Source organism: Rhopalosiphum maidis, chromosome 2 (genome assembly GCF_003676215.2).
Source record: "Rhopalosiphum maidis isolate BTI-1 chromosome 2, ASM367621v3, whole genome shotgun sequence".
Lineage (NCBI taxonomy): Eukaryota > Metazoa > Arthropoda > Insecta > Hemiptera > Aphididae > Rhopalosiphum > Rhopalosiphum maidis.
In genome coordinates, this window is record NC_040878.1 from 42,212,354 (window position 1) to 42,226,995 (window position 14,642).

A 14,642-nucleotide genomic window follows, 5' to 3' on the forward strand; every position below is an offset into this window, starting at 1 on the left:
TGTAAGATTACAACACTTCCGTTATTAATCATTTATGTAATAAAGTAAATTATCGTTGATGTAACTAATTTTTTTTTTTGTGGTTGTATTAGTTTTCTTATTGAGGATTACGATCAGTAAATTATTCAAACTTAGTATGCCTACCCTAACCAGAGTCCGGTTCTATAAACTAGAGACTCTTACATTATTTCATATTTGATATATTTAGCGTTCAATGATAAATATTTTTAATACCTCTGAGGTATTAGTCAATGTTAATAAATGCTTTAAAATTGCTCTATACTTATTTAGTTAAGTACTTTAAACATTGTTAATTTAAAATAAGTAAATTTTTAGAATTTAGTCTCGGTAATAACAATCACTAGAAGAAAAATTAAGTACCTAGTCATATCTTAACTTAAACTGTTCCCTACCATATTTTGTCTTTCGCTTACTGTTATCTTGATACTTATATTATGGAATATTAAATAAAAATATGAAATGGCATGAAATTCACAGCCCATGTCATGAGATTAAAAATAAATAAATAAAGTAAGATTAAATTAAATATAATATGAAATATTAAAATAATGTATAGTTCATAAAATATTTTGACTTTTATTGTCAGAAGCGTACTTATGTTAAACTACATGAAATATATGGGTAATAAAGAATGTCTTAATTTAAATCTTAATAATTTGTCATTACTTAATGACTAAAAATAACTGCTGAATTAGTAATTATATTTAAAATATAAGAAGATTGAGCTTATCGTGATAAATATATATATATATTATTGTTATTATTATTTTAATAACGTAAGAAACGCTTTTTAAAATAACGTTATAATAGTCAAAGGAGTACACACCAAGTTATGTAAAATTCATTGGTTCGATTACTAACTGTTATGATTTCTAATAATAAATATCAGTACCGATGTATAGTGTCCTGAAACCTCAAATAGAAGTAGGTAGTAGGCGCTCTAGTAAAATAGTTAACTGAGTACTATCGATCCGAATCTAAAACGTTTTCTGCTATCTATACTTACCCTATTTATATATTTAGTAATATATGAATCTATATCAAACTATTTAAGCTATTTTTTTTTTTTTTTACTTGAAAATAACTTTTGTTTTGTTACGATTTAGAAATTGGAAACAAAAATGTATATTTTAAAATTAATTTAATATTACATTATTACAACTAATATTATATATTTAAACATTAAGATAAAAAAAGAAAAAATTATTTTTACATTCATTGCGATTAAGAAATATATAATCTATATTAAATTATTATTTAAAATGTTTATTCAATTGAAAAAAAATATGAGCGTTGATTTTAAAATAATTGTATATTTTAATATGTCTTACCAATAAATAATGGAAATCATCTATTCGAGATTAAATATATAAATACGATTAAATATAAAATTACAAGTTATTTAAGTCTTAAAATACAAAAGTAAATTTTTAAAAGTATTCAAGAAAATAATTTCTACTTTAGAAAAACCATAAAGAAATTATTGTGGTATCATATCATCTGTACTTTGAAGCTTTTATGTTTTTCAATGACTTCATTTTTGTAAATCACTCATCATTTTAACACTATTAAAAGTTTTAAATAATTAATAACCGGAACTATAAAATATCAGTAATATATAATTGATTTGATGACTCGTAAGTATGAGTTTTCATTTTACAAAAACTTTCATATTTAAAGTATTTTATTGATTAAAATTTAGATAAATTAATACTTAAATGCCAAATCAATAAAAATTTAGAAAAATAGTTATAAGACATTTAAACAATAAAAGAAAAAGTAGCAATATTATTTTATAAAAATGTATTTATATCCAAAAATTTCACACATTTTAAGTAGTATAATAAATATGTACTACCATTTTAAGACAATATAAAATGTTTTCCAATGAATGTAAAAAAATGAAGTTGGTAAATTTTTCAAAATAATTTATAATTTTTTTTTAAAAACAGCTTATAATGCAAAAGTCAATTAGTATTATCCAAAAAATAAAATAAGGTAGCTTTTTTCATTATTATATAGAAATAAGTTTTTAAAGGTAATATTATATTTATAATTTTATATTTTGAACTATTAAAGTATGTTTTATAATTATAATGTACAATTTGTACAAACTAATTATAATTTTTTTTTTCTGGTAAATTGTTAAGTTTTATCGTTTTTTGTTTTTTTACACATTATATTTTGAAAGTCTAATGAAAGACAACTAATATTTAATAATAAGTCAATTTTATGCTCTTCATTGACTATTCTGATACATTGATGACCTATACAGAGATTTAATTATATTGAATTATAATGACTTCAATAAAATATATGTGGTTGTTATCTTATAACTTATAATATTCATGAATTCTTTATTCAACTATACTGGTTAAAGCTATATCAAGAGCCTATCTTATTTAAATATTTTTTAACAATATTAAATTATTCTATTATTTTTCATACATATTTCAAGCGTTTAAGAATTTTTGTTATTGAAAACCAACTAAAAACTACTCAATGTTTAAGATTGGAGAACATTTTTAACTCCAAAACGTGATGCTAGATATCGATAAAAAAAAATACACAAATCGTTTTTAAAGTCAATACACATTGGCAATACATTGTAATAGCAGTATATTCATCAAGCCTGTCAGAATTTAAATTGGTCATGAATTTATATTTAAGAACAAAATAGAATAAATACAATTATTGTATAGGTCCTATAAACCAGGAAATGATCAGTGCTACAGCAATAATAGGATTAGTACCAACTGTATGTTTCATATTATATTATAATAAATATGCTCATTTACGCAATATATAAATTAAACATGCATTTATAATATACATGTACCTTAATTATTTTCCTGGGCTTACTTGCCCATCGAGTATACTGAAATAAATTATTAGATGGTTAATGACTATAAATCGTTGTTTATGGATACGTTCATATTATGATACTAAAATCAGTTTTTAAATTACGTGTATATACATTCGTACACAGATAATACAATTAGTAGTAGTAAACTTCTAAATACAATATATTATTATACTACGAAAATTAGTTAAGTTAGCCAATTAACAATTTTTTTGTGGATACTGATTATCTCAGTTATTACTTAATTACGCATTAAAAGGGTCAAATACTTGAATGATTAAAAAAAAACCATAATTTTTCACAGAGCTGAATTTTGTCATTGTTGGATAAAAAGAATTTACAATTTCTTTTTTTGTGAAACATTATTAAATTTAATAGTTTGAGTGTTGATTATATGAGATATATGTTTTTAAACATACTAAATTTATAAACATAATATAGTTTATAAAATAAAAATTGTTATTAATAGATAACAGATATATTATATTTACCAAGAAAAAAAAGAAAAAATATATAAAATACAATTAATATTTAAGGTTAAAACATATTAGAGTACTCATTGTTAATGGAGTGGAACATACGATGCGTAGGATGGTTATTCGAAATTTAAAGTAAGCTGCAGTTTATCACAAAATATTACATGGTGTATATAACTGTATAATTTAGAAACATAATATATATATATATATGTATACATGAGTTTATATACAATAAACATAGGTACTAGGTAGTTTACCCATTATATCCGGTATTAAAATTTAGAATGTGCATGCATTTATATTTTTGTCCCCTTTAAATTATAAATATTTTTTGTTGAATTCTAAAAAACCATTTAAAAAGTTTTAAATTAAAAACGTTCATTTTTTTTATTATTAAAACTCTCGTACTGATTTTTAAATGAATAATAATGTATCTACCCATTTGTTAGTTCCTGACCTACAGTTCATGTACTTTCAGGTAGTTTGACAAGATAAGTTTTTTTCATATTGCTAGGATTCTTAAGTACTGTGGTAGACAAGTGAAGTATATACGAGTATATCACTCGAGTGGCCATTGCGAGGTCATATTTTGATCAATTATTCAGCGCATTTTCTACAGAATTTCTCCAGTTTTCTGAAACCAGAATTATACCTAGTTTTTTACAATAATGTAATCGGATCCTACATTGAAACAACTGATACTGGATTAATATTATTACTATATTTTATATTTTTATTAAATTGTTTATCTGAGTGCCATAATAATAAATGTGTACAAAAAAAAAACATAGTAAATATTAAATAATAATGTACTTATGGAACCATTTATCAGAGCGTTTTGAAAGCTATCTCAACGAATAAAAGCAGTAAATAATCTAATAATCATACATCATATGTATTTATATTTACACATACAATATACGATATATGACATTAATATACGTAGTAAATTATCCACCTATTTGGTCTTACGACACTGTCGAGATGATTTCTCACGATGTATGAATTATAATATGATAACTTATACGTTTAGTAGCCATATAATTTATATAGCCGGTAAACCTACCGTTTGCTCGAAAACTATCGTATAGATTTGTAAAAATGTATTTTTTCCCGGGCTCTCTCATTCCAGGCACGTATTCGTCCGTTTTAACGATTAATTTATTTTGAATCCACGCGGCGGACTCGTCATATCAGCCTTCCGCGGCTGCCCGCCCACACATCATCCATCGTCGGCACGCGCAAAGATGAGAAAATCAATTTTCCACTCTGCCAACACACTATGTGACGATATACTCGTACCGTAACATTATTCCATTTTATTTGGTACATCGCAGAACATCACATCGTGTGCATGTACCAGATAGTAGTGTTGTTAATACGAACGCCGCCACCGCTGACAAGTCCGCAGCTCTAGCGGCGTAGCGTCGTTACTCCTACGTCTTATCATCGGCGTCCAGTAAGAACGCAATATTCTTATAGGTACACGCGCGTGTCTCGACGCCCCGTGGTCTCGCCGTCGCCCACGTGCGAAATCAATTTCCCCCAGAAAATGCACAGTGCATAAGATCGTGTTGTATAATATATTTTATTATATTACACGCCTATACGTCCACCGCCGAACACGCTCGCGTCGCGTTTATAAACCGTTTCACGTTTAGTATAACTACGTGATATGTATCTTTAAAACGTTTTTGGAGTATATTTGATAATATGATTTTTAATAAATATAATATACTAATATAATTATATTATAATATTATATAAAAGGTGTGATGACTTTTAAAGGACCAATACACAGTCAAATGCGAAAATCGCGGTACTGTCGTGCGATATGCTTTCGATGGTCTTACCTGCGAATTATCACGATTGAGACAACTGCAATACAGCAGTATTGTCTCCGGTGACGACGGGGGAGGTGAAAACAAATAATGCGATGATTATTATGACGCCAACGCCGCCACCACCGCCGTCGGAGTCGTCGTCGTCGTCTTTGGAACCGTAGTCGTGACTTCGTAAGTCGTCGGAGTCGTAATCGTAACTTCGTAAGTCGTCGGAGTCGAGGGAAGTACACGCGCGCCGGCCGAACGCGAGCTAAGGCCTCGCACTGAAACGGCACAGCGCTGCGGCGGCATGGAACGTAAAAAAATACACACACAGCAATCCCAAAGGGTAATAAGCGTCGGCGCGGTCGTATCTTTCTCCCTCTCGCTCACTCGCACTCTATCTTTCTCTCTCATTCCCGTTCGCTCCCTTCCCATCGAGCGCCGTCATCGGCGGCGGCGCTAATGTTTAGGGTACCCGGCTATATACGCGGCACCTATATAATAAAACAACGACTACGACGACGACGACGACGACACACGGACCGTAAAAGCTCGTTCGCCGGGACTGCTGCACCACATTATTACTGCCGTTTTGTGTCAGTGTAATGCCGTATTCGAGGGTAGTGTTCCAAAGCTTTTTAAAACACTCTTTTTTTTTTTTTTTTGTAGAGTATTCATTTCTGTATTATCTTGAATACTTTTTTAAAATATTTGTTCCTATGAGAAAAAAAATAAATACATTTTATCAAATGCTGAGTTAAACATCACAACAGAGTAAACAAACATAGTGCTATTATTATTTGTTGTTGTCGTTGTGTACATTGGTATATTATACGGGTATTTGTTTTTACAATATTAAATGTATTGATTTTTAGACTTAAATCAGTTATATGTAATACTAATAAAAGAATAGAAAAGTAATAACGTTGTTATACATTAACAGTAAGTCGTTGTAAAAATATAATCCAGTATAGGAACGTATAATCCTTTATTATCTTAACATCTAATACAGTAAATTGGAAAATAAAGTTAGTTCCATCATCTTCAATAATAAATATTTTACTACATTTGATAACTTTAGATGAACTAGAAATGAAACTAATACAATTTATGGTGCTTACTACTAAATAAAAGTTTACAATTCAAAATTTTAAATACCTGTAAACGTTTATTTAAACTTAAGCTATGGAATTAATTTAAAAATAAGAAAAAACTTTAAAATAAATCTATCATAGTATTATATCATGGATAATTCTTTTTTTTATATATTTCAGTTCGCATCTGGACATTTGTAATATATAACTACATAATATAATAAATACAATTTAATACACTGGATAATTATTTTAACAGTGCTAACAATGGACACTAAATATATTTTCATAGTAAATCAACTATTTGTAAATATTTTTATTGAAAAATATGTTATTTACATACTTTAAATGTGTTACCTACACAGATCACGCTCTATTTCATTATTTTATATTATTCTTAATTTTAATTTTTATGTTTATTCATCTATACATATAAATTCTTGATTATTAAATGCCATAATCTTGTGAAGAATAATTTTCTAAAACTACTGATGCACGAGATATATTGATAATAATGAACTATAAATTAAATATTAATAAACGTTTGAAAATTGGTAAAACCTGTGACTTATCTATAATTTCACGATGAACTGTCTAAAACTCTTAAATTATTTATAGACGATTTGTACAGTTTGTTCCTATATGGTCTATCACAACATTCACAACAATAATGATGATAAAATAGCCTCTGCAGCTGAAGACAGCTCTCCATCGCATCGTCTTATCATGCCCGCTCAGGATAAACGGTTTAACAAATAATAGAGCCACCTCACGAGGGCCACCGGAATACTCATTTTTTAACATTGTATTCATTTTGTATCACAGCACTCGTCAGCTATTGATAACTGTAGATATACGAACTTAATCGACCACTATATTATTTATTATGCGTATACATGTATTTATAAATGTATTATATTATTAATGTTTGCGTGGATACCTACCATCTAGAGCTATAGTGAGAGATGTGATGATGGTCTTTTTTATATAATACGTTTACAAAGTGATTTACTCACCAGTTTATTCACCTCCATATTTTCTTTAATAATTCTCATTTTTTTAATTGTACAAGTATGTACCTAAAAACCACATTTTAAAATGCCAGCTTAATCGATTTTTTTTAAAGAGTGTCCTGCGTTATTGCAAACTTAATTTTCTTCACACGAATACTACCCTTTTTACAATAAATAAAGTGTTAGATAACTTTTTTTTAATATCTTAATATTGATGATATAATCAACATCTGAACAAATAGTTTATGAATTATTAAACTACTAAGAATTTCCATGAATATTCAATGATATCGGAAATAGTTTAAGTATAGGGATTATAACTATGATGGTATTATTGTAATTAATATTAATATATTAACCATTATCGTTTTATAATGAATAATACAATTTCCAAAATATATCAAATACTAGTCTCTAGAATTAAGATGTCTAGACTAAACATTACATTTAATATTTGATAATACAAGTGAACCAATTTTAAGGACTATTATACCGTATGCATAAATTATAACAACTCAATAACTATTCATTCAAATTTTAATTTATATACATGAACATTTTAAAAATCCTGTTCAATAATTTACATTGAAAAAGAACAAATTTAATTTGGAAAAAAAATGATATTATCCTTAGATAGTTTAACGAATCAAAGAAGATATCTAAAAATGTAGGTTTGAAACTATTAAAAACCTATTAAAAATTCCAAAAATCAAAATTTGAATAAGCGTGTTATTGAAGTACGTATGAAAGAAAGATGAATATGCTTTATGAAACACTTCAGTCAGATTTATGGAGGGCTATGTAAGCTGCAAAGTAGAGATCAGAAGCCTCCAAAGTTATTTATTTATTATTAATAAACAAGTATTATGCTTAATATGATCAATAGTACAATTTAACATAGTTAACAATATATCAATTTACTGAAAAATTAAAAGTGTTGTGTAAATTTTTGTAATTATTTAAATCTAAACATAAAAAAAAATATTTAACTTGAATTTAAAATAATGATAATATTTATATAAATATTTGAGCTTTAATTTTTTTTTATTATTAAATTTAATTTAATTTTAATCAAAAGATTCACCTAAATTCCGTTTTTGGAATATGAACTTTAGAAGAAGCTACAAATGTATTCTATTTTCAATAAAACGTATCACTTTAGATGTGTGCTCTTAAGTGACAAAAACTCAATTGTAAAAAATTAATAATAACATGTATTTGTATTTAATAAACGATGGCGGCGTTACGAAAGTAATGCAAAAACAGTTCCCGCGGCGACATCGGTTAAACAGAAAAAAAAGGTATAATAATGTTAGCAGGCGGTTTTTTTTTTATTTCATTAAAAAGCCACTATTATACAACTATGATAGCTCAACAATTAGAAAATAAAAAATAAAATATTATCAACCGTTTTTTTACCTTAACTCTGCTCAATATCTTTTTTTATTCATAGGATAATACATTATTATTATGCCTTCATTTGATTTTTGAATTGTATCAATTTTTTTAACCAATACCAAAATTAATAATGCCAATCGCTGTATTAACTTTTTCTTTATGAAATTCGGTCAGTATGAAATTAAGATCTGAATGATACTTTCAATAACAAAGTATGTGCTACCTTTGCCAATCTATACCCATCATATAATATACTTATGCACATATAGTTATAATAATATATATTATAACCATAACTATATAGCTATCTATGACATAATAACAATATTTTCAAATATAGAAAATAAATCTGGTTATATTTTGTGTAAAGTGGTTTTTCTATAATCGGGTCTTCATAAAATGATTTTCTGGGAAAATAGTTATTCAGGAATACGAATTTGGTAAAATACACTATAAACAGTTATCATGATTCTTGCAATATTAATAATTTCTTTAATAATTGTATGCCAATTAAAACAAAATACCTATCAATCATCATTCATCAACAAATCTAGAGTAATTCTATTTAAAGATAATAAGAATAATAATATTACAGACGTCATAATATAAATATTAGGTACCCGGTCACTTCCCCGTCAGACATTTCCCCGTAACCACTTCCCTGTAAGACATTTCCCCTCCAATACCTTTCCCCGTAAGACATTTACCCGTCTGATACCTTTCCTCATTAATATAATTATATTTATATTATCTTATAAGAATAATGATTATAATTTAAAAAAAAAATATAAAAATGTTAATCTATAGATCATATAAACATTATATATTATAAATGACATTTATTTCGTCCATTATGGTTAGGTTAGGTCGACGACTTCAATATTATTACTACTATTTATTGTTATATATTTTTCGTTATCGGAGCAAAACCAAAATAATACGAAGATAAAGTAATAGCGTTACGACGGCGATAGAGATAATAATCTGCTGACGATCATCAGTCCGCTTTTGATTTTCGTTTAATTTTGTTTCACGCCGTCTGTATTTGTTCGTTATTTTGTTTATTGTTATAACCTGCGTTATTTTAATTTAATTCATAAATAATTTCTACAATGTCTTTAAATTTTGTGAAAAGTTCAAAAGGAAAAAACTTACTAGTATACTCGGGATATATTTTTGAAAAAGATTATATGAAAAAAGAAAAAACTTATTGGAAATGTATTAGATACAATAATGATAAATGCCGTGGAAGAGCACATACAATAAATAATGAGGTTTCTTTTCATTAAGACGATCATAATCATACACCGAATGCTGAAGAAATCGGTGTTAAAAAATGTATTTCACAAATAAAAGAAATGTCGAATCAAAGTGAATTAACTCCACAACAAATTATTGCTCAAATGCCGTGTTCTTCACGAGCAGTATCTGCTAACCTCCTGCAAAAAAAAAGAAGATATATCGGGATGTTGCTAAACGTATAGAAGATATTATGTTCACATATAACGAACGTGATCTTGATGAATACTTAATTGGAATTGCTCATAATTTAGAACTACAACATTAAAATGTTTTATGGTAATTTTTATATTATACTTATTATAGATTAACATTTTTATTTTTTTTTTTAAATTAATTTTATATTATAATCTATTCTATTTACATGATTTATACATCAACTTTTTTTTTAAATTCATCATATATAATATGTACTATTTAAATGCTCTATAAACTAACATTTTTATATTTTTGACCTAACCTAACCAGATGATAAAAATATAATATTAGCAGGGAAAGGTATTCGACGGGGAGGTATCTTACGGGGAGAGGTATTGGACGGGGAAATGTCTTACGGGGAATTGGTTACGGGGAAATGGCAGACGGGGAAATATCCATGAATCAAATATTATCAAAACATTCAAAACGGATGACAACTAATTAAATTTATTTAAATAGTTTATAATATTATATAAAAAAAATTATCGATTTTTATTTTTTCAAATCAAGTACAAAATATTTAATTTTTAATTTCCTTTCGAATAAATGACTGTGTATAATTTTATGATAACGTTTTTTTTTTTTAATATATGCAATATTCATAATAATAATAATGCATTTGAATTAAGGTGAATGGTTCTTCTTTTTAATTTAAAAGAAAGTCTAAACTAATTGATTCTTATTTTTAATTATATATTTTCATTTAAAATTATTAACGTGTTAAATTGCTTATACAACAAAAATAAAAATTGTAATAATTTGAGTATATTTCACCTTTCTTGTCATTTTTCTCGATAAATAGTATTATCTATTTGAATCGGAACCTATTAAAAATATGGGATTTAAAAATTTACTGGAATCTTTTTTCTATGCTCAGGAATCTTAATTGAAACCAGTACTAATATTTTTTTAATAAAAAACTTTTTGATTTTTTTTCCAGTTCCAATCATATTGAACTATTTTATTTATTTAGGTAATAATAATTGGATTCCGATTCTGTAATTTATCAATATTTACTTTAAGAGAACAATTGTTTTAAATGTTCAAGCTTTTAGAAAAAAAAAAGTTGGCTCTCAAATATTATGAATATATGTTTTGTATATTATATATTTATATAACATCTTACCTAATTAATTCTATAATATAATAATGAATACAACTTTTATTTTAAATAATATAATTTTAAAAAGTAGTACATTTATGTTGCACTTATTTAGTTTTACATCATCATAGCTTGTATAAGCAAAAATTATTCATACATTTGGTAACTATTTAAAATTATTTACTTTTATGCAGTACTTTTTTTGTAGTTTAGATCTTTGTTATTTTTGTATAATTCAGAATTCCTTGTACAAAGTTTACGTATATATTTAATATTTATATTCTATGTGTATATTTTTTCCATCTTTATGACATTATGACTTTATGTTAGTATAGCTATGTATGTTTGCAATGTTTAAAATTCCATTAGTTACGAACTTAGACCACTGTCCAACATAATTACCAACGAGAATTCATTACACATACTAACAGAAAACAGGAAACTCCCATTACAAGACCTTAGTGATAGTGATACCAGCTTAAATACTGAATTTCTGTCAAATGATATTAAAAAATATTATTTTATTTGACATAATGCATGATAAACAACCATATAACCATTATGTATACAAACGTATGTGTAAAATTAAAATTTAGGTTGATGCTAAAAACTAAATAAATTAGGTAGGCATTTTTAAAAATGAATAGGTAAACATAGCGTGTATATAAGATCAAATTTAATTATGATAAATCAATTACTATGTCATACGCTGTACATAGGATTAATTATAAATTATCGAGATTCTTTACAATACTTTTGTTGTATATATTGTTTGCAATTTTCATAAATTTTATGTTTATAAAATATAAAGTGCTAAACTCTTTTAATAATTTTTCTTAATTCATATTATAAATAATTACAATGTAATATTTTTATTTGTGAAGGCAATATTAATTTATTAATACATAGTTACATATTAAAATATTTTAAATTTAATCCAGTGAGGATTTACTCATTGCGATATCTCCTGAAATAATAAATATATCATAATTATGTTGTTTTTAAAAGACATACAGGGACAAAGACTACAAGTATTTCATATCTTAATTTAATGTTTTAGCAAAAAATTTAAGAAAATATATTTTTAAAGAATATAGAAGGTGTTTAATTTTGATGTTTCAACATTTTATTTTCATTAATTTCATGATTTTTAATATTTTTTTTTTAGTTTTAAGAATATTTTTGTATAATTATGTGGGCACGATCCCGCGAGCCAGGAATTTGATAATACTGTCACAACGCTGTCACTTAAATGATATTGAATAACTCAAAATTTCTTTCGAAACTAAAAAAAATAATATAAATCATGAGATTAATGAAAATAAAATGTTGAAATATCAAAGTTTTCAGAAAAATAAACTACAAAATGGCTTTTTTTTGATTTTTTTAAAACTTTTTTACCAAAATATTAAATTAAAATATGAAATACTTGTAGTCCTTGTCCCAGTGAGTCTTTAAAAAAACAAACAAAATTATGATATCTCCATTGTTTCAAGAGATTTTGAAACGAGTAAATTCTCTCACAGGATACTGCATATAATCATGACAATATATCATTGATTAAGTAAGTTATTAGTTGTATGAGGGGAAGGGGACTTAATAAATAGATATTTAATTATACCTACCAATATTTTGGTGTAATGAAAAAAATATTATATTTCATTTTCTTCGTAATTATCCTAATAGTTAACATATTTTTTAAATTATTTTGTACGCACAGTACACTGCAATAATTATATCAATTATAGAATAATAAATTATTTTAAACATTTAACTTGAATCTATTCTAAATCCTTATATTTCGAGATAAAGCTTGCAAGCTCATCCTACACAGTTATTTGAATTTATATCAAGTTTTCAACCGAAGCTAAAATAGTGCTTTTACAGTTATTCTCAATTTACATAATTTATCCTAAAGTAAAAAGAAAATTGAATATTTTTATATTAGAGGCTCTTTATATGCCCCCCATTTCAATAAATAATAATATACATTACATATACTTCGGGAACTATTGACTTAGCTATTTGATAATATTTATTGAAAAGACAGAATTTAGTTGAGTAGTAGATTATTCGAGTATATATGCCACTACTACACACTAATAAATACTACTTTTAACTATTTAGTTATGTAAAAACCATGTAAATGGAAAAATCTATTTTTTTTTTTTATTGTCCTCTGCTAAGATATTCCACTGATAATGTTATTTTACAAGTGTGTTATATATAGTTGAAGCCATAGACAAGAATACCAATGTCCCGTAAGTACAATTTGAGAGTACCTTTTTTGTGTCTTTAGCTCGTTTAGCACTTTCGTAATCCATGTCGTTTATGGGTAATAATAGATTTTATTTTATATTAATAAAATATTATACATAGTATATTAAACTATTATTATTTATTCTTATATAATTAGTAAATTGAGAATAATTTATAATTTCAAAAAACATTAATATAATAAGTTTAAAAAAAATGCAATCATTGAATCATATGTGTAGGTACTTATTTGATAAAAACGCCATTCTATACTTCTATTGCTGTTGCTAATAACAATATAAATATTAACAATGCTTGAATTGTGGATGATCGTGGGGTACGGAGTCCGCCTTCTTTTTAATGTTTTTTCTTAAGCATACCCCTTCTTTTGTTTGAAACGGAACGCTGGAAACGCAACATTTGCTGTAGTGAATTCGTAAATCGTCAGTTTTTCCTGATGCAAAATATACCTATAACTTAAACCTATAGCCATAATATTTGTATATTTGTATCGACTATAAAAAAAAAAATTGGTTAATTAATATAATCAATGGTTAGGCTTCGGAAACCACACCTAAACTTTTTTTCTATGCGACCGTTGCGATCCTAGATATTGTGAACGTGACTATTTTTCACTTTTATTATAATAATATATAAAAGAAGAAAATTTCAAATCTATTAGTAATTTTTTCAACAAATTTTACACTAATTCACTTTTAACATTGGCCACAGTTAGTTAATTGCTCATTTTTTATAAGAAATCTATAAAAAAATATATTCATTACTAGGTGCTTATAAATAATAAACTTAACTAAATGAACGTGGATATATGTATTACTAAAAAAGATCTTGTATAATAAAAAATTATTATGCGTTACAATTTTACAAACACTACCTAAAAAAAAATTAACATTTTCATAATGTGTACAATGTTTTGAACAGATTCGTATGTCATTCAACGACGTCACAGCCACCGAATAATCGGATCAGAATCGAATTACACGCGTTGTCAGATCATTACAGCGGCACACTAGACGGGCAGCTCAAACGAGAGCGATACAACCGTAACGCGGAACTCTGACGAGTCACTGGA

General features: G+C 26.0%; 1 protein-coding gene across 1 annotated transcript in view; it reads right to left on the minus strand.

Annotated features, from left to right (window-relative positions):
* Positions 1 to 5,457, minus strand: part of LOC113553073 (beta-1,4-N-acetylgalactosaminyltransferase bre-4-like) — a 31,706-nt gene extending 26,249 nt beyond the window's left edge. Inside the window, exon 1 of the mRNA XM_026956212.1 lies at positions 5,217 to 5,457. The gene's annotated coding sequence lies outside the window, so the exon portion shown is untranslated. The remainder of the gene's footprint in view (positions 1 to 5,216) is intronic.
* Between the last annotated feature and the right edge of the window lie 9,185 nt (positions 5,458 to 14,642).